The 20893-nt window shown below is 34.7% G+C and overlaps 2 protein-coding genes across 3 annotated transcripts in view; one reads left to right on the top strand and one right to left on the bottom strand.

Moving 5' to 3' along the window:
- LOC127712220 (beta-glucuronidase-like) overlaps positions 1 to 20893 on the top strand; it is a 988629-nt gene that overhangs the window by 279089 nt on the left and 688647 nt on the right. The window lies entirely within an intron of this gene.
- The window catches only part of LOC127712224 (ornithine decarboxylase-like), a 787891-nt gene that overhangs the window by 306599 nt on the left and 460399 nt on the right, over positions 1 to 20893 (bottom strand). The gene's annotated exons all lie outside the window — the stretch shown is intronic.

Here is a 20893-nt window from a genome sequence, read left to right as displayed (position 1 = left end):
ACTTGTTCAAACCTATTGCCTCGGCAGTTCTCTACAGCTAGGGATTATAGACTCTGCTTTAATAAATAGCTATTGGATAGTTCAACGCCGAGAGGGCAAAGAATTTCTGAGATAAGCATTCCTAAAAGCCGAAAATTTCCTACGAAACATGGAAATAAAGCCAAATTCGATAAAATACGCATTGGGGGCACCCACTTTACGACCCATTGTCTCGGTAGTTCTTAATGGCAAGGGATTATAGACGCTGCCCTAATGAATAGCTATTGGATAGTACTACAACGTGAGGGTAAAGAATTTATGGGTTAAGTATTCTTAAAGGTCGAAAATTTCGTCCGTATCACGGAAAAAAAGTCAAATTTGATAAAATCCGCATTGGGGTCACCCACTTGTTCTAACCCATTTCCTCGGCAGTTCTCTATGGCTAGAGATTATAGACTCTGCTCTAATAAATAGCTCTTGGATAGTCCTTCCCCGAGAGGGCAAAGAATTTCTGGGGTAAGCATTCCTCAAGGCCGAAAATTTCCTACGAAACATGGAAATAAAGCCAAATTCGATAAAATACGCATTGGGGGCACCCACTTTACGACCCATTGTATCGGTAGTTCTTTATGGCTAGGGATTATAGAAGCTGCCCTAATGAATAGCTTTTGGATAGTACTACAACGTGAGGGTAAAGAATTTCTGGGTTAAGCATTCTTAAAGGTCGAAAATTTCGTCCGTATCACGGAAAAAAAGTCAAATTTGATCAAAGCCGCATTGGGGTCACTCACTTGTTCAAACCCATTGCCTCGGCAGTTCTCTACAGCTAGGGATTATAGACTCTGCTTTAATAAATAACTATTGGATAGTTAAACGCCGAGAGGGCAAAGAATTTCTGAGGTAAGCATTCCTAAAGGCCGAAAATTTCCTACGAAACATGGAAATAAAGCCAAATTCGATAAAATACGCATTGGGGGCACCCACTTTACGACCCATTATCTCGGTAGTTCTTAATGGCTAGGGATTATAGACGCTGCCCTAATGAATAGCTATTGGATAGTACTACAACGTGAGGGTAAAGAATTTCTGGGGTAAGCATTCTTAAATGTTGAAAATTTCGTCCGTATCACGGAAAAAAGTCAAATTTGATAAAATCCGCATTGGGGTCACCCACTTGTTCAAACCCATTGCCAATGAGTTGGAAAGTGGATGACCCCCAATGCGTATTTGATCAAAATTTACTTTTTGCTTTCGTGTTACGGACGAAATTTTTGGTCTTTAAGAATGTTTACCCCAGAAATTCTTTACCCTCACGTTGTAGTACTATCCAATAGCTATACGTAAGGGCAGCGTTTATAATCCCTAGCAATAAAAAACTACAGAGACAATGGATCGGAAAGTGGGTTTGCTAAATGCGTATTTTATCGAATTTGGCTTTATTTCCATGTTTCGGAGGACATTTTTGGCCTTTAAGAATGCTTACCCCAGAAATTCTTTACCCTCTCGCTGTAGTACTATCAAATAGCTATTTATTAGAGCAGAATCTATAATCCCTAGCCATACAGAACTGCCAAGGCAATGAGTTGGAAAGTGGATGACCCCCAATGCGTATTTGATCAAAATTGACTCTTTTTTTTTCGTGTTACGGACGAAATGTTCGGTCTTTAAGAATGCTTACCCCAGAAATTCTTTACCCTCACGTTGTAGTACTATCCAATAGCTATACGTTAGGGTAGCGTTTATAATCCCTAGCAATAAAAAACTACAGAGACAATGGGTCGGAAAGTGGGTGCCCCCAATGCGTATTTTATCGAATTTGGCTTTATTTCCATGTTTCGGACGACATTTTTGGCCTTTAAGAATGCTTACCCCAGAAATTCTTTACCCTCCCGCTGTAGTACTATCAAATTGCTATTTATTAGAGCAGAATCTATAATCCCTAGCCATACTGAACTGCCAAGGCAATGAGTTGGAAAGTGGATGACCCCCAATGCGTATTTGATCAAAATTGACTCTTTTTTTTCGTGTTACGGACGAAATCTTCGGTCTTTAAGAATGCTTACCCCAGAAATGTTTTACCCTCACGTTGTAGTACTATCCAATAGCTATACGTTAGGGTAGCGTTTATAATCCCTAGCAATAAAAAACTACAGAGACAATGGGTCGGAAAGTGGGTTTCCCCAATGCGTATTTTATCGAATTTGGCTTTATTTCCATGTTTCGGAGGTCATTTTTGGCCTTTAAGAATGCTTACCCCAGAAATTCTTTACCCTCCCGCTGTAATACTATCAAATAGCTATTTATTAGAGCGGAATCTATAATCCCTAGCCATACAGAACTGCCAAGGCAATGAGTTGGAAAGTGGATGACCCTCTATGCGTATTTGATCAAAATTGACTCTTTTTTTCGTGTTACGGACGAAATCTTCGGTCTTTAAGAATGCTTACCCCAGAAATTTTTTACCCTCACGTTGTAGTACTATCCAATAGCTATACGTTAGGGTAGCGTTTATAATCCCTAGCAATAAAAAACTACAGAGACAATGGGTCGGAAAGTGGGTTTCCCCAATGCGTATTTTATCGAATTTGGCTTTATTTCCATGTTTCGGAGGTCATTTTTTGGCCTTTAAGAATGCTTACCCCAGAAATTCTTTACCCTCCCGCTGTAATACTATCAAATAGCTATTTATTAGAGCGGAATCTATAATCCCTAGCCATACAGAACTGCCAAGGCAATGAGTTTGAAAGTGGATGACCCCCAATGCATATTTGATCAAAATTGACTCTTTTTTTTCGTGTTACGGACGAAATTTTCGGTCTATAAGAATGCTTACCCCAGAAATTCTTTACCCTCACGTTGTAGTTCTATCCAATAGCTATACGTTAGGGTAGCGTTTATAATGCCTAGCCATAAAGAACTACAAAGACAATGGGTCGGAAAGTGGGGTTCCCCAATGCGTATTTTATCAAATTTGACTTTTTTTTTTTCGTGTTACGGACGAAATTGTCGGTCTTTAAGAAAGCTTACCCCAGAAATTCTTTGCCCTCACGTTGTAGTACTATCCAATAGCTATACGTTAGGGTAGTGTTTATAATCCCTAGCCATAAAGAACTACAAAGACAATGGGTCGGAAAGTGGGGTTCCCCAATACGTATTTTATCGAATTTGGCTTTATTTCCATGTTTCGGACGACATTTTCGGCCTTTAGGAATGCTTACCTCAGAAATTATTTACCCTCCCGCTGTAGTACTATCCAATAGCTATTTATTAGAGCAGAATCTACAATCCCTAGCTATACAGAACTGCCAAGGCAATGAGTTAGAATGTGGATGACCCCCAATGCGTATTTTATCAAATTTGACTTTTTTTTTCATGTTACGGACAAAATTTTTTGGTCTTTAAGAATGCTTACCCCAGAACTTCTTTACCCTCACGTTGTTGTACTATCCAAAAAGCTATACGTTAGGGCAGCGGTTATAATCCCTAGCCATAAAGAACTACAGAGACAATGGGTCGGAATGTGGGTTTCCCCAATACGTATTTTATCGAATTTGGCTTTATTTCCATGTTTCGGAGGTCATTTTTGGCCTTTAAGAATGCTTACCCCAGAAATTCTTTACCCTCCCGCTGTAATACTATCAAATAGCTATTTATTAGAGCGGAATCTATAATCCCTAGCCATACAGAACTGCCAAGGCAATGAGTTGGAAAGTGGATGACCCTCTATGCGTATTTGATCAAAATTGACTCTTTTTTTCGTGTTACGGACGAAATCTTCGGTCTTTAAGAATGCTTACCCCAGAAATTTTTTACCCTCACGTTGTAGTACTATCCAATAGCTATACGTTAGGGTAGCGTTTATAATCCCTAGCAATAAAAAACTACAGAGACAATGGGTCGGAAAGTGGGTTTCCCCAATGCGTATTTTATCGAATTTGGCTTTATTTCCATGTTTCGGAGGTCATTTTTTGGCCTTTAAGAATGCTTACCCCAGAAATTCTTTACCCTCCCGCTGTAATACTATCAAATAGCTATTTATTAGAGCGGAATCTATAATCCCTAGCCATACAGAACTGCCAAGGCAATGAGTTTGAAAGTGGATGACCCCCAATGCATATTTGATCAAAATTGACTCTTTTTTTTCGTGTTACGGACGAAATTTTCGGTCTATAAGAATGCTTACCCCAGAAATTCTTTACCCTCACGTTGTAGTTCTATCCAAAAGCTATACGTTAGGGTAGCGTTTATAATGCCTAGCCATAAAGAACTACAAAGACAATGGGTCGGAAAGTGGGGTTCCCCAATGCGTATTTTATCAAATTTGACTTTTTTTTTTTCGTGTTACGGACGAAATTGTCGGTCTTTAAGAAAGCTTACCCCAGAAATTCTTTGCCCTCACGTTGTAGTACTATCCAATAGCTATACGTTAGGGTAGTGTTTATAATCCCTAGCCATAAAGAACTACAAAGACAATGGGTCGGAAAGTGGGTTCCCCAATACGTATTTTATCGAATTTGGCTTTATTTCCATGTTTCGGACGACATTTTCGGCCTTTAGGAATGCTTACCTCAGAAATTATTTACCCTCCCGCTGTAGTACTATCCAATAGCTATTTATTAGAGCAGAATCTACAATCCCTAGCTATACAGAACTGCCAAGGCAATGAGTTAGAATGTGGATGACCCCCAATGCGTATTTTATCAAATTTGACTTTTTTTTTCATGTTACGGACAAAATTTTTTGGTCTTTAAGAATGCTTACCCCAGAACTTCTTTACCCTCACGTTGTTGTACTATCCAAAAAGCTATACGTTAGGGCAGCGGTTATAATCCCTAGCCATAAAGAACTACAGAGACAATGGGTCGGAATGTGGGTTTCCCCAATGCGTATTTTATCGAATTTGGTTTTATTTCCATGTTTCGGACGAAATTTTCGGCCTTTAAGAATGCTTACCCCAGAAATTCTTTACCCTCCCGCTGTAGTACTATCCAATATTTTTTTAGGTCAGTCTCTATAATCCATAGCCACAGAACTGTCGAGGCAAATTCTACATTTTTAGTCGTTAATATGAGTTTTTGAAAATTGCAGATGTGGGTAAAACATGCGTAAATACGAATCACATCCTGGACTTAACAGATAATACTTTGTTTGAATCGTCATCTGATTTTTTTTTATTGTAAATGTTAATTACAAAACCGTAAATATGAGTTAGAAATCTTCAAACCAAAGTTAGAATTTTGTTATGGGATATAAAAATCTTTGATTTTCTATATAAATCTTGTTTTCGAACAAAAAAAGTCAAAAACTATGATTATAAAGAAAAATAAAATTGTCGCCCTAGTAGTTTTCCAAACGCAATTGCAGGATGACGAATTGCTGGATAGCATTTTATAAAGAGAATTGCAGGATGAGAATTGCTAAATAGCTTGACACTAGTACACATAGCAGCTGGTCCAGGTATAGTCCAAATAATTATGACGTCTTGAAAGGCTATTATATTTTTTTCTTTGACGCCTTACGTCGATGTAAGGCGTCAAAGAAAAAAAATATAATAGCCTTTCAAGACGTCATAATTATTTGGAGTAGTCCAGGTACTGACGACACTTATACTGTAACGAATTTTAAGTTTCACTGTTCACTTCTTTGTAATTAAGTTTGTGCTGTACAGAATTTTTGATATTATGTTTAAATTTTTCATGTTGATTATATATTGTTATTATTCCAAATCTGATTTAAAAATTGCAAATGACGTCATGCTACTTTCGTTTTTGATTATAGAGAATATATTGTTCTGGTTTTAGAATATTAAATTATTGAGAAGAAAAGCTAATATATAGTTAGAATGTGTAATTATCATGGTCTAAAAATGCTTATATTTTATGTAGAGGGGATAACCTGGACAAGTATTTGTTACGTACACAACGTTGATTGACGTTGATCAGCTGTTTTTCTGACTTTTCTGACAACCGTTGTTATAGTCAAATAAACTTTTTTGGTTTATAAATACATACGTTTTTGGCATAAAACCTGATTACTAAATCATTTTCTAAAACACATGTTATTAACATTGGTTACTAAAGTTAAATTGTTGTATTTATTTAAATGAACGTCATTCTTACATTGCATTTTAAGGCTTGAGTCATCGTTTAACTTACGTTTAGGAATAATTCTTCTTATTCAATATCTACTGGATGGTTGTAAAAACGATGTTTGAATGAGGCATTTTCATTTAATCCCTTGCTCCTAGACAAAGATCTTATAGTTAAATCGTAGCATACAATATTCATGTTGGCCAAAAGCACAAACGTAACGTCGTTCACCATTTTTTTACTTGCCGTAAAGCAGTCTCATGTCGTTATCAATAATTATAACGTCATAAGCAGGTGCGTCGCTAAATAGAGGACACATTATGGTGTTTCTTCAGTCGTGATTTGACTCCCGAGGTACATAGTACACTCGATAAAAACATCTCGCAAAACGCTTAAGTCTCAGACTCTCTTTAATTCTATATACTGAATAAAGACACACGCTTTTTCAAGGTATTATTTATAAGTAGTGACTCAGTCAGTATTTTCTGATGGAAACAGCCACGAATGACTCTCTAGAAATATAATAAACATAAATTTACAATATTTATTTACAGAAATAAACGACTCAGTAGATTTATAAGTTACACAAAATCCATATTTATGAGACGCACTTCTCAAGGTAAAAAAAATGAGTGTGAAGATGCACTAGTGCTATTCATTAATAAACGATTCAGTCTGGTAATATGCAAACAAACCCGTATTTCATGAAGGTCTCAACAATGAGCATAAATATATCCAGTAGATAAATAACAAATTACAGTTATCCGTATTGTATCAATATTTTATGAACCGGAATACTTGACCAGTGTTATTCTTTGCTTGCTTAAAATTGTTTAAAAGTATTGTCTATTGAACATTTGTTACACAGAATAAGTGTTTACTGTTAAAATAAATAGTTTATTTTCATAACGTTTTAAATTTCATTTACACCTTCATAGAATTTGAAGGATTTGAGAGATACGTCTTGTACCTTGCTTGTGTTTATCGTCATTCAAAAATAGTTGAGAAACTCACTCCAGTCGTAACTTAAGAAAACGTTACATTGATGGCCAATGTGGGGAACCTTTAAAAATAAAGAGGGTTCAGAACTTATCTGGAGTGAAATAAAAATAATCAACTGTAGTATAGTTTGATATAATCTCAAGATATGTCTGACGAAAATACGCCTAGAAAACCTAGTTTTGTAATGATTTCTGAGATGGGCGAAGAAATGGCTACGACCTCGGGACTTGTCTCACGACTCCCCGCATCTACTCCTGACATAGATAATAATGTAACTAACAAAAGTCTAATAGATCTGACTCCATCAGGAGAGATCAAGATGCGGGTTACAAATACAAGAAATATGTCCACTACCACATTTTTTGACTCTGATAATACTAGTTTAAATGTACATAATTTACGACAGGAACTCATTGAGCATAGGGAAGCAGAACGTAGAGTTATGGGATTATTGGGGGGTCATTCTGACGACGGTGGTCGTACATTTAATAAAAGTATATCCTGTGAAGAGGGAGACAGTCTTTTGATTGACAACAGACGGGAGTATATCCGCGGTCAAGGTGACCAATGCTAAGCGACCAGCACTAACTCTTCGTAGAAGGAACCTCCAAACATGCGTGGTAGGGGGGGGGGGGGGGGGTTTGGGGGTTCGGGTGCGTAGGCACCATGACTCCCCCAGAAAGAATGAACACAAATTATAATGTGGGGCAAGGACGTAACAATATCGAAAACTCCCACTCAATGATGTTTCCAATCAATAATAACCAATATTTTGACGGTACAGGTAACTGGCAAGATTTCCTTGTACAGTTTGAAATGGTTGCCGCTGTTAATAATTGGGGTGATAATTCAAAGGCATTTGAGCTAGCAACAAGTTTACGTGGTGTTGCACAAGGTGTTGTTACCGAAATTGAACCCTTAAGACGATTTCATTATAATTATCTAGTTTCTTCATTAACATCCCGGTTCGAACCAGTGAACCAAGAAAATATGTATAAAGTTCAAATGAACTCATTCTATAGAAAACTAGGCCAAACCTTGCCCGAAATGGCGCAAGAAATAAGAAGAATTACACGTTTGGCTTATCCAACGGCACCTATAGACATAAGAAATCAGTTTGGGAAAGACTGTTTTGTTAGGGTATTAAATGACCCTAAAATTCAACCTTCTATTTTTCAAAGGGAACCAAAAACCATTGACGACTTATACAATTCGGGGTCGAATATGAGGCATTTACTTTAGATCAGAAACGAATCAATAACCCAAAAATAAGGGTTACGTAAGATCACTGAGACTGAAGAGTCTGATGATGAGTTAGTAACTCGTCTCTCAAAAATGAGTGATCAGATAGGAAGCCTTGCTTTCAATAATAAAAATTCAGACAGAATTATAACTGGTTATTATTGTAATAAGAAAGGTCATATGGAAAGGGATTGTAGGAAACTGGAGTGGGACAAGAAACACAATTGTGTTGTTAAATCGGGGAAAATAGAACAAAATACTATTTTTCAAAGTACTAAAAGTACTCAAGGAACTCAAACTGACAAGCATGTCAGTTTCATGACTTCGGGAAACCTTTAAATGCTGGAGATGAGGATCGGTCACCAGCAATTGATTTTAATGAATCAAGGTCCATATATTTTACTAAGACAAATAAATCAGAAAGTTTAATCCTTAAATGTCTAATCTATGAAATCAATATTAATTGTTTAGTTGACACAGGTGCAACAGGTGCAACTATATGCATTTTGCATCCTAGAAAATATGAGATGCTGCCAATTGAATCAAAACCTGAAATAAAGAAACATTAGACTAAACTCTGACGGAGGTTTCATTGATATTTTGAGTTATGTTGATTTACCTCTCCAGTTAGGAAAATACAAAATAACACATAAATTTACCATAGCTAATATTGATGTTCCAGCTGTAATTAGGTACGACTTTTTGCACAAATATGAGTGCATTCTTGAGTTAGGAAAAGGTGTCCTTACTGTAGGGCAAAATAGAATACAATGTATTAAAGAGAGTCAGATCGACTCTGTATTCAAGATTTCAATAGCTGAAAAATTAACTATTCCATCGAACACTGAAATTATCACTTCGGGTATGATAAAATGAGACGCCAGTAGCATAATGAATGCTATGACAGAAGCCTTACCTTCAAAACATACTAATAATATATTAATTTCAAAAGCAGTGGTAGATTTGAGTTGCGGACAAATACCAGTAAGAATGGCGAACATTACCGAATTTGAGCAAACAACTCAACCTGATACACATGTTTCTATACTATATGAAGCAGTTGAAGTTAATATTGACTCTAATGAGACTTATATAGATAAATTGAGTAAAGTGAGTTCTGTCGAAGAATCAAAAGAATTTAACTCCCAGTCATTTAAAAGACTTAAAAATGAGAAGTAGTGAACTCTTGAATGAGGATCAAATAAAACTTTTGAACAATCTTTTAATAAAGTATGATCAAACATTTTCCAAAAATAAAAGTGATCTTGGGAGAGCAAGTGCTATAAAGCATACAATTAGCACAGGAAACGCCAAACCAATAAAACAGGCACCCCGTCGTTTACCCCTGTCCAAAAGAGATGAAGTAAATGACGAAACACAAAGACTTCTTGATTGTGGAGTCATTGAACCTTCACAAAGTCCTTGGGCATCATTTATTGTGCCAGTTACAAAAAAAAAGTGACGGTAGTACGAGAATATGCATTGATTTTCGTCCTTTAAATAATGTAACAGTACATGATTCATACCCCTTAATTCGCATTGATGATGCATTAGATGCTCTAAGAGGTTGCAAATGGCTGAGCGTCATGGACCTCTCTAGTGGATATTGGCAGGTAGAAATGGACGAAAAAGATAAGGTAAAAACGGCTTTTACGAGTACCAAAAGGTTATTCCATTTCCATGTAATGCCTATGGGCTTATGTAATGGTGTTGCTACTTTTCAGCGACTCATGGAATATACTTTAGCAGGACTTAATTGGCAAACCTGTCTAATATACATTGACGATATTATTGTATTTTCAGATTCTTTTGAATCACATTTGACTAGGCTCGGAGATGTTTTGGACCGTATTGCAGCACAAGGCCTAAAGGTTGCCCCTAAGAAATGTTTATTTTTTCAAAATAAAGTTTTCTTTCTTGGACACATTGTCTCGAAGGAAGGAATTGCAGCTGATCCCGGAAAAATTGAAAGTGTTAAAATGTGACCTGTACCCTAGACAATAACCGATGTCAGGAGCTTTCTGGGCACCTGTTCTTATTACCGTAAATTTATTCAAAATTTTGCTAATATAGCTCGACCTCTACACCAACTTACCGAGAAAAATTGTTCATTTGAATGGACTGTTGTGTTCAACATAGCTTTTCAGAAACTGAAAAATGCTCTTATATCAACCCCTATATTAGGGTATCCAGATATGTCAAAAACCTTTATTTTGAACAGATGCCAGTGGTTTTGGCATAGGGGCAGTATTGTCCCAAATTCACGATGGTAAAGAGATTGTAGTTGCTTATTTCAGCAAATCACTGAGCCAAGCTCTACGACAATATTGTGTCACTAGAAGAGAGCTGGTTGCTATCATTTTAAGCGTAAAGCATTTCCATCATTATCTGTATGGGACAAAATTTTTAGTACGTACAGATCATGGTGCTCTTACCTGGCTACTTAGGTTTAAAAATCCTGACGGACAAATGGCCAGATGGCTTGAAGTATTAATCACCTACCAATTCAAAGTGCAACATCGCCCAGGTAAACAACATGGCAATGCCGATGGCTTGTCACGTCGTCCATGTGCCGACTGTAATCATTGTACTAAACAAGATCAAAACGAATCTGAGCTCTCTCAGGTTAAGTCTCATGAATCTTACAGGAAAACCAAGAAAGTTCTGAGTCCAGAAGACTAGTCAAATGATGGCAATGTCACGAATACTTGGTTTAAACATAAAACGATATGGAAATATCTGAGGCTTAGAAGCAAGACTCAGTTATCTCTCAGTTTTCAAATATGAAAGAAGATTTCAAAGAGAAACCAACTTGGTCTGAAATTGCTGTTCAAAATATTCAGCTTAAAAAATATTGGTTTCAGTGGGATCGGATCATAATGAAAAACGACATATTATATAGAAAGTGGATTCATTCTACAACTGAAGAAACTATTTTACAGTTGATAGTTCCCAATGAATGAAAACAAGAAATTCTTGAAATGTTCCATGATGAGGTACAGAGTGGTCACCTTGGGATAAGTAAAACTACTGCAAGGGTACAAAATAGATTTTATTGGTTAGGTTATAAGCAAGATATTATAAAACACTTGCAAAATTGTCATGTTTGTAATTCACGCAAACCGTCCCCTACAAGGTCTAGGAGTAGAATGAAGCGATACAATGTTGGTGTCCCATTAGAAAGGGTTGCAATGGATTTGGTTGGGCCTTTTCCACTCTCTTATAGGGGAAACATATGCTTTAGTGGTCTCAGACTAATTCACTAAATGGGCTGAGGGGTACCCATTGCCTGACATGGAAGCTCATACCGTAGCTGATAGTTTTATTAAAAATTTTATGAAACTGAAGCAGCAAACTATGTTCACAACCTTGAAACACTTAATATGTGGAAAATACAACAAAAAGCTCGTTAAAATATTATATCTGCTAGTGAAAGCAAAAACGTCAATATGACATTAAGTAAATCAAAATGTCTATAAAGTAGGTAACTCTGTTTGGCTTAACATATTAGTAAGAGTCAAACACATAAGCTCAAAGCAACAAAGACATTGGGGCGGTCCTTATATAATAACTGAAGTTATATCTGATGTTATTTATAGGATTCAAAAGAATCCTAATTCAAAATTTCAGGTCGTTCATCATGATCGATTAAAGCCTTTTTATGGAAAAGTAGACAACTGGTTCAAAATACCAGAAACTAAGTCCCATTGAGTCCTTTAAATTGCAGACGAAACCTCTCTGGTCTTATCTGAAAAATGATAAAACAAAAACATGATAAATTTCATACTGATAATAACAACAAAAAAAATATATATCTAGTTTGTTCACACGATTATTGTGAACTTGTTGAAAGAGAATAAAATAATGGCTAAGCAAGCAAACCAAAACTCTGGTATCCTCTGGTCATGGTATTTCAATTGTTCTGTATAAACAGGACATAAAGCATTTTGAATAAGATACTTATTATACATGTTATAATTGCTGATGAATTATCAGTGTTTCAAATGTGGAGCGGAGTATCGCAACCATCAGACATTAATGAGACATGTGAGAAACGCTCACCCAAGAACTGTGCTAAAATGCAACAAATGCCCACGTGTGCTCTCAGTTTCTCTGAGAATTAGGATGCACAGACACAAGACAGCAGTCCATGGCTTACATAAAAGGGATATTACAGAGGTAACCATACCCACTTTAATGGGTGGTCAGAGGGCTTCAATTAAGGACAAACAGAAAACAAACCATGTTTCTGAAACAGCTGTAAAACGTTTTGAAAGTCAAACTGAGCCGTCAAGGAAAATTTTGCCGGTAAGGTCGCCCACATAACGAAGTTTAAGGTTCACTGTTCCCTTCTATGTAATTAAGTTTGTGCTGTACAGAATTTTTGATATTATGTTTCAATTTTTCATGTTGATTATATTTTGTTATTATTCCAAATGTGATTTAAAAACAGCAAATTACGTCATGCTACTTTCGTTTTTGATTATATAGAATATTTGTTCTGGTTTTATAATATTTAGATTATTGAGAACAAAAGCTAATATATAGTTAGAATGTGTATTTATCATGGACTAAACATGCTTATATTTTATGTAGAGGGGATAACCTGGACAAGTATTTGTTACGTACACAACGTTGATTGACGTTGATCAGCTGTTTTTCTGACAACCGTTGTTATAGTCAAATAACCTTATTTGGTTTATAACTACATACGTTTATGAAATAAAACCTGATTACTAAATCATTTTCTAAAACACATGTGATTAACATTGGTTACTAAAGTTAAATTGTTGTATTTATTTAAATAAACGTCATTCTTACATTGCATTCTAAGGCTTGAGTCGTCGTTTAACTTACGTTTTGGAATAACTCTTCCTATTCAATATCTACTGGGTGGTTGTAAAAACGATGTTTGAATGAGGTAATTTCAATTTATCTACTGCTCCGAGACAAAGATCTAATAGACAAATCGTAGCATACAATATTCATGTTGGCCAAAAGCACAAACGTAACGTCGTTCACCATTGTTTACTTGCCGTAAAGCAGTCTCAATGTCGTTATCAATAATTATGACGTCATAAGCAGATGCGTTGCTACTTATTATAAATAGAGGACACAATCATTATTGTGTTTCTTCAGTTGTGATTTGACTCCCGAGGTACATAGTACACTCGATAAAAACATCGTTAATAAACGATCCAGTCTGGTAATATGCAAACAAACCCGTATTTCATAAAGATCTCAACAATGAGCATGAACATATTCAGTAGATAAATAACAAATTACAGTTATCCGTATTGTATCAATATTTTATGAACCGGAATACTTGACCAGAGTTATCCCTTCTGTATTATTTGCTTGCTTAAAATTGTTTAAAAGTATTGTCTATTGAATATTTGCTACACAGAATAAATGATTACTGTTAAAATAAATAGTTCATTTTCATAACATTTTAAATTTTATTAACACTTTCATAGAATTTGAAAGATTTGAGAGATACGTCTTGTACCTTGCTTGTGTTTATCGTCATTCAAAAATAGTTGAGAAACTCACGCCAGTCGTAACTTAAGAAAACGTTACAATACATCTTGTCAAGTACGTTAGAGTCCTCTACGAATATACGTAAGAAGCCATTTATAGCAGTTACAAAAAGAGTAAACATAGAAATGAAAAGTTCACAATTGGGAAGCTGAAATCATCCCTTTTGTCGTAAAGTTTTATTTTAAAACGACACTCATTGTCCAGTTCTACATGTAAGTCATAAAAGACAGACTTACCTGTTTCAATATATCCTTTATCTCAAAGTCAATAGTAGGATAGATGCGTGCAACATAGTCACCAAAGTTTGAATATTGTAGTGAAAGAACATCAGCTATATAACAGAAAATGGAAGTTGAAGGATGCTGTTAACTTATTTTCTATCTTCTGAAGAAGTTTCTGTATAAAGTCATTCTCATATGAATACAAAAAAAAAGTCGGCAATAAGAGGAGCACGGTTGGTTCCCATGGAATGCCGATTATTTGTTGAAAAAAACACGTCTTCCAAACGTAGCTATTTTTTTTTAAAAGAATGATTTATCCCTGCCTAAGACAAGATACTTATTAAATGGCTGCCAGAGATCAATCAATATCGTTTAAGGTCCTCATACAGAAACCAGCTTCATTGCAAGAGGCACGATTGTGAAGACAGGACAGGTAAGGAAAATATTGAAACCAGAATACCAGGTTGCAATTGAAGAGATAAAACACGGAGAAGAATCTGAAAAGAAGGGAAACATAATTATGCAATGATAAAAAATTCCGTTTTATTGACAGAGTTTTTTTTTATGATATATGCAATCTGAGAGATTAAAGGGGGAATTTGTCTTGCCAAAAAATGCCTGATCATTGGAAAGATAGGTTTCTATATCAAGCAAGTTAATATTTGTGATAATGTTAAGGGATATAATAGCCTGGAGAATAAGTTCAAATATCCCAAGCTACCAGACTACCTTTATAATCTATATGACTGGAGCTTTGATAATCTGAAAGACGAGTCTCTAATACAAACACATAGCATTAGATGTGATTAGCCGAAGCAATTAATACATTTAAGAAATCAGGTACCATTTCACACGCTGGATGGAGGCTTATCCGCTTCCCAACTAACATAAATTATGGGTTGCAGAGAAGCTAGTATATTAATTCAAAGGTAGATTTTGTCTACTATAAGAAATTCATATTGATCAAAGCAGAAAATCTGTCTTTTTCAAAGAGATGTGCTCTTTACTGCAGTTTAAGAAAACTCACTCGACACCTTATCGACCATCATCAAATGCATCTATAGAAAAATTTAACCAGACCATGGAGAAAATGTTGCGCAGTTTCATAAATAAAAACAAGACGATTTGGGATCAATTTTAAGGGTTATTACTTGTTGCTTTTCGCAGCACTTTAAATCTAGCCATAAATTTTACTTCAATTTTTTTAATGTTCGGAAGGGAGGTAAATTTGCCTAATATACAATTCCCTTTACCTAGACATGAATCCTTAAGATTTGATGAGTATGCTTCTAAACTTCATCACAGCATGGAGGAAGTATATAAAACCGCTAGAGTAAGCTTGTGGTCAATAGCAGAACGCCGAAAAAGAGACTACGATAGCCAACTGATTGAATAAAAAGGTTTACGGTTGAGTCTATAGTTTAGAAGAGCAATATGTGATAATGGGAATACTTAGTCCAGTAGTTTACAAAATTCGTAACCAGAAGTAAACAGAAGTTGATCATCATGATCACCTTATACAAAACACTTCAAACATTTGTTAATAGTAAAGAGGAAAGAACGTATAATGTCAGAAAAATTCAAACGCAAGGTAAATTTCGTTCAAATACATTTAGCCAGAAAATTACTCTTCGTATTTTCTTTATACAATTTTTATACAAAATGTAATGAGATACGTAATTTAAAAATTAAATGTCCAATACACTCGAAAAGGCAATTTTTGAAATTAAGTTTCACTATATGTATTTCTTTTTTATTAAACAAAATACATGAAGCAATGTGTCTTTTGGAATTCTCAAGGTTCGACTGAAAAAACCAACTGTAGATACCAGCTAGAGGAAACAGCATTTTTGTCATTGGATGCGGCAGTGTAGATTTTTTTAGCAAAATCTTTACGACGTTAGTGTAGTCATTTTACAGTTTTTCAGCTTGCTGCAGTTTGCAAAAGTTTTTACTGTTTGCAAAAGTATGAATTATTCGAAAAACTAAGGATTTTCTTATCCCAGGCATAGATAACCTTAGTCGTATTTGGCACAACTTTTTGGAATTTTGGGTCAGCAATGCTCTTCAACTTTGTACTTGTTTGGCTTTCTAACTATTTTGATCTGAGCGTTACTGATGAGTCTTATGAAGACGAAACGCGCGTCTGGCGTATTAAATTATAAGCCTGGTACCCTTGATAACTATTCAAGACAACCTCCACGTTCGGTACACAAAATCCAATGATCCATTAAGCCATAGTTAGTTTAATGTAATCTTCTTCATTGAAAAGACACAAGTTTTTTTTTAAATCACAAGTTTTATTGCAGCTCACACCATTTTTATCACGAATGAAAATCAGTGCTCTTTCACATCTTCATCAAAGAAACATTATTCAATGGCACAGAAACATTGTACAAAATGTAGATGAATATAAATCAGAACTTGACACCACAACAGTGCATCGGTGTTTCATACAAACCAAAAATTAACCTTTATATATGACAAGACAGGGGATATACAGGTATTAGAAATAGATTCTGTTCAAACAGAGATAACTGTAAACTGACTGTTACGGTCACCTCAGCATGTAAAAAGAATGCAGTAGAAAACATAACATTCCCAGTCTTGAGCATGTCCAGAACAACACATCTTTATCTGAAGACACTTTTTCAATAGAACCCTTCATCATTGTCACAGAGAAGGAGCAGCACGGAGAAGAAAGTCCGGATATCTTACAAAAAGCCTTCAAATATTTCACAATTGAAGACGAGGAAGATTTTGAACCAGACTACGATGATCACGTATTTTGTAATAAAATTCCCAAATGTAAATCCACCGACAACTCTTGCCAAACAGATAGACACCTTTCAAAGAAGAAAAATCTGTTCGAGCTACAACTAAAAAACATAAGACAACAACATAAGACAATAACCAACATGCTGACAGATTGTATTGAAAGGTTACAAAAACAACTTGAACAAAAAGTAGAAGTAAATAATCTAAATTCCACGATTGTATCAATGGACGAATACGAAAACTTTCCTAAAGATGGAACCTGGAATTCACATGCATAATATTGGTTTGAGGATCTATAGAACAATCCGGACGAAAAAAACCATTAAACTACAAGAGAAGTTTCAGGACTTAGGCACAAATACAGCCAAGAGAGATCTATTAGCCACATTCCTTGTCCGAAAAAGAAAACACTAAGAAGTGTTTTTATCCTACCTAAATGCGTGGAACTGTGGCAAGTATTTGCAAATAAGGTGAACAGTTCGTATGCAAGACTTGTTACAACCCAAAGGATATCGTTATCATTTAACTTAATATTATTTTACATAACCCATTATGTAAATATATCTTAGATTTTGTTATAATGTTGAAATATGAATTTTTGAATCCGATTTAAATTTCTAAAAATGTTTATTCAATAATAGATTTAAGATGACGGGGTGTAAACATTTAAAATGTATACTCGCAGAAAAGTGAAGACTCATGGCAACGTTACTTAGATGAAATTCGACTTTTATTAGTTTGGAAATTAGGGAAACAAAAACTAAAGCCTTAACAAAGCAAAATTGCTATAAGGTGAAAAGTGTTTCATCTTGGTTTATCCCACAACTCCCGAAATAATTGCAAAGGTTTTTTTACCAAATGGGTTAAATGGAGTGGTTCGAAACCTTGGTTAAACTTTCACTCATTGGCGAAATAATTTGTGTGTTAACAATTTTTGTTTATTTATGGGCGCAGTAATGCATTGATGGATATTGTTTATACATACGATTTCTTGAATTTTATTTAATATTTTGATGAATAAAATTGAAAGAATCAATATTTGTTTCTCTTTTTTAGTCCAGAAAAAGTGTAAAGATAACCTGTTGAATTACTTTTCTAACAAAAATTATATGCAAAACAAAGACATTTAGTAATGTTACTGTTAAAATTTTGCCAGGAATGTTTAAAATATTAATATTCCAACACATGAGTAGTTATTACCATTGACAACTGAAACGTTAGTACAGATAAATGTTTTTAAATGCCCTATATAACGTTATGTTGTACATCGTTCTAATTCTATTAGACAGCATAGTTTTGGATAGCAAAACTTTATGTAGAACATGTAAAAAACGTTCATCTGTACTAACATTTTGGTTGTAGATGGTAATCACTACTCATGTGTTCGACTATTAATATTTTAAAACATTTGATCAATGTTACAAAATTACCGACAACAGAATTGAAACTACGATAACGGCTTACCTTTTAAATATGGACTTAATAAACTACTGAAGCGAGCTTACAATAGTAGTAAATACCTAAAGATTTGTCATCTAAATTATGACCCGGTATGTTTGTATTATTAACAACAAAAGTAATAAAATGCAAATAGCTTTATCCTTAAGAAATGAAATTACGAAGTTTTTCTCCACACGTACTGAATAATTAGGAGCAGGATCCCTATAATGTATTTAGTTACGTTATATAAAAAAATAAGAGATTGTTACCGAATCGAACGGATAATAAAAATTGCTTTATATGATATATTGAAATACAATAGCCTATGCACTTTTAAATGTATGACAAAAGAATTCTTATTGTTTTTTGTTCAATTGCTGTTTTCAGAGTTTCCTTCAGAATGGTGTTTGAGCAAAACATGTAATTAGTAAGGGTTTTGTCGAAGTACTCCTCGTCCTTTAAAAAAAAAAGATCATTGGAAGACACCAAGATCAAATAGAAAAATATTCAGAGTCAACGCTGCATTGAAGACCCATTGGTGGCCTACGGCTGTTGTCTGCTCTATGGTCGGTTTGTTGTCTCTTTGACACATTCCCCATTTCCATTCTCAATCTTATTCAAAAATATTACAGAATGGTCTTGAATATAAAAAAAGAAGATATTTTATGATTGCCAATGAGACAACTCTTCACAAGATACCAAAATGATACAGACATTAACAACTATAGGTCATTGTACGGCCGTCAACAATGAACAAAGCCCATATCGTATAGTAAGTTATAAAGGGCCCCGACATGACAAATGTAAAACAATTCAAACAAGAAAACTTACGGCCTAATTCATGTACAAAATAATGAACGAAAAACAAATATGTAACACAGCAACAAACAACAACCATGCACTGAATAACAGGCTCCTGACTCGGGAAAGGCATATACAGAATGTGGCAGGGTTAAAGTATATATTTAAATATATTTGTATGTACTGACTTTGTGTATCATTTAATTTACTTAATAGTTTCTCTTTATTTGTCTTTGTACTGTTATTTCCCTTTTGGTCGTATGACTCTTGCCGTGGCTCGGTATTTATTTTATGCTCTGCCTTTCGGGTTGTTAGCTTTGGGTGTTACTGATGCAAGTCTAGATAGGCGATTCAGATGCATGAAACTTTTATAGTTTTCATTTTCTGTAGCCTCGTATTTATATTTCACTTAATGTTTGCTGTATCGGGAAAGTGTATATATGTTATTTTTATATTACTTCACTGTAATATATCATATTTAATGTCAACTAAAAAATGTTTCTGTTGGCGTCTATTATAGATTTGATTTTATGTTTGATTATGCTTTTCAATTTGTTATGTTGAATATATATGATGTATGCTTGCACGGTTTTGGATGCTTGATACCAATAGTGGTGATAGCTAATTGTGTCTGTTTGGTTTGCTTACACGGTTTGTCAATTCAACAGAACTATATACAACTGTCATACGGACGGGAGGTTTAGCTGGTTATGCGATATTTTTTTTCTTCAAAATGTGCCTATGCCGAGTCGGGCATGTGACAATTATTTTCAAGTTGTTTTGTTGGTTGATAGAATCCAGCGTTTGGTTTTTTGTCAGGTTTTATTGACTTTCTTTTTTCGGGTTTACCTTGGAGATCGGTTTTCTTGTTAATCATTTTTTATTTAAATAACCCATCTTTGATGCATCTGGAATTTCGTGAATTAATTCGAAATGGTCCATTGTCACTACTCGTCAATTTAGTAGACATGAACTCATATTCCACATAACAAAATAAAACTGTCTGGGTAATATTGTCAATGGAATTGGAAAATCAAGTTTCTGAAAATACATTGGCAGTATTGGGTTTTATAATTATCGTTCATGGGACAAACTCATAAAATAATCATAAAATAATCATAAAATCAGAGGGCACTTTAACGGGTCTTAACGAGGTTCATTTGGTAAATTAAATATATTTTATCTGCCTGAAAGAGGGAACATGATATTAAAGGGGAGCATAAACCACATAGAACACCATTACAAAAACAAGAGAAACAAAAGACTAAAAACAGTTGATGAAACACTAGACTGAACAACCGATGATAAAGAATTTCACGAGTACAACATATGAAAAGGTCATTGAATGTTGTAAATTCATAATAGAAGAATAAATGTAAAATACCATTGTGCGTATATAATATGTAATACAATGTATTTCATGTATCGATAAAAAGAGACGTTAACTTATTTCAGGCATAGATATAACTGTTTTATTAAGTTTTTTTTGTCTTTGAACTAGCTTACAGTAACTGCGAGTACTCTCAGATCTGTATATTTTGTATTTATAGTGTTTGTGTCAGTACCTCTTGCACTTATTTTTGATTTGATAAGATAAAACCGTTTCAACTGAGTTTTATACTTTGTTCTTATTTTATTCTGTTACACCTCTGTCCAAGGTTAAGGAAGGTTTGCTAACAACTGCTTTTTTTTCTTTCTTTTTTTAGCAGTTAACAGAAAAAACTTTGCAGCACTAACATATGTAAGACAAAATTGAAAATTAAGAGTATTGATATCGGACGGAATAATGCTTTGTAGATA

The sequence above is a fragment of the Mytilus californianus genome, unplaced genomic scaffold (genome assembly GCF_021869535.1).
Source record: "Mytilus californianus isolate M0D057914Y unplaced genomic scaffold, xbMytCali1.0.p SCAF_8, whole genome shotgun sequence".
In the NCBI taxonomy this organism is placed as follows: Eukaryota; Metazoa; Mollusca; class Bivalvia; order Mytilida; family Mytilidae; genus Mytilus; species Mytilus californianus.
This window is presented reverse-complemented; position numbering and strand designations above follow the sequence as displayed.